The 966-nt window shown below is 39.1% G+C and overlaps 1 protein-coding gene across 2 annotated transcripts in view; it reads right to left on the bottom strand.

Annotated features, from left to right (window-relative positions):
• The window catches only part of LOC107548880 (F-BAR domain only protein 1-like), a 40,647-nt gene extending 39,902 nt beyond the window's left edge, over positions 1 to 745 (bottom strand). The window contains exons 1-2 of one of the 2 annotated variants that reach the window (XM_016229728.1): positions 630 to 745; positions 426 to 543 (exon numbers count right to left, since the gene is read on the bottom strand). The gene's annotated coding sequence lies outside the window, so the exon portion shown is untranslated. The remainder of the gene's footprint in view (positions 1 to 425; positions 544 to 629) is intronic. The other variant, XM_016229738.1, reaches the window with a different exon arrangement.
• Positions 746 to 966: the final 221 nt, after the last annotated feature.

Below are 966 nucleotides of genomic sequence, written 5' to 3'. Positions count from 1 at the left end.
AATAAGTACTACTGACAAATCGAATTGATTAATAGAGTCATCTAAATGTATAGTTAAACTAGAAACATACAAGTCATCAGTGGATTATTTACTAATAGTTTAAAATGAGCATTAGTAACACATTTAAATACTAGTTAGTTGGCATGCCATATAACTGTACATACAGTTACTGAATGCAAGACATGAAGCATTAGATAAAATATATAGCATCATATTTTAAAACCCATATCATTAACAAACAAATTAATCTATCCAACTTTTAAATTCCATTTAAGAGACACAAAATCTCCACTATTATTCTGTCACAGCAACTTCCTTCCAGAAAGCACCGTGTGTACGTCTTTGTTCTAGACAGAGGAAATATATGCACTGATGGGGAAGAGCACTACACATGCTGTGCGCTGCCAGCCCAAACTGAAACTGACCTTGTTGCATATGATCAAGCTTTTGCTCCACAATGCTGAGACACTAAAACAGAGATGCTCCGCTGGGGAAAGCCTCACTGTCAGTGACACATACGATGAGCTGCCCAGTGCTGGACGCCTATTATGTTGCAGTACAGGTAAAATGTTTCAACAGCATAAGCAATGACTTCATACTGTGCATAGAAACGTATAAAAGTATGTTACCTGGTTGTTGTTTCAGTAAAAACAATGTGGCTCATTTTCATCGCCGGTATTGTTCCGACCGTGCCGCGTTCAATGTGTTACGGAGAGTTAAGCCTAACAGTTGACAGTGTTCAAAAAGCCCCACCCACCTGTGCTCCTATTGGTTCAAGTTTCCCTTCACTCAAGTGTCACCGGAGTAAAAGTGTGTAGGCATAGCAACTGCGTTTTCCTAGCCAATAGAATAATAGTTCAATTTCAAGAGGCTACGCCCACCTACCAAGTACAACAGTCTTTGGATAAAGTGTCTGTCAATCAAAGTAAGCCTTTTCAAAAGGCGGGAACCCTTGAGTTCGATTAT

Source organism: Sinocyclocheilus grahami, unplaced genomic scaffold, assembly GCF_001515645.1.
Source record: "Sinocyclocheilus grahami isolate Dianchi unplaced genomic scaffold, SAMN03320097.WGS_v1.1 scaffold16.1, whole genome shotgun sequence".
NCBI classification, from domain to species: Eukaryota; Metazoa; Chordata; class Actinopteri; order Cypriniformes; family Cyprinidae; genus Sinocyclocheilus; species Sinocyclocheilus grahami.
Note: the sequence above shows the minus strand (reverse complement) of the source record. Positions and strands in the feature narration are given on the sequence as shown.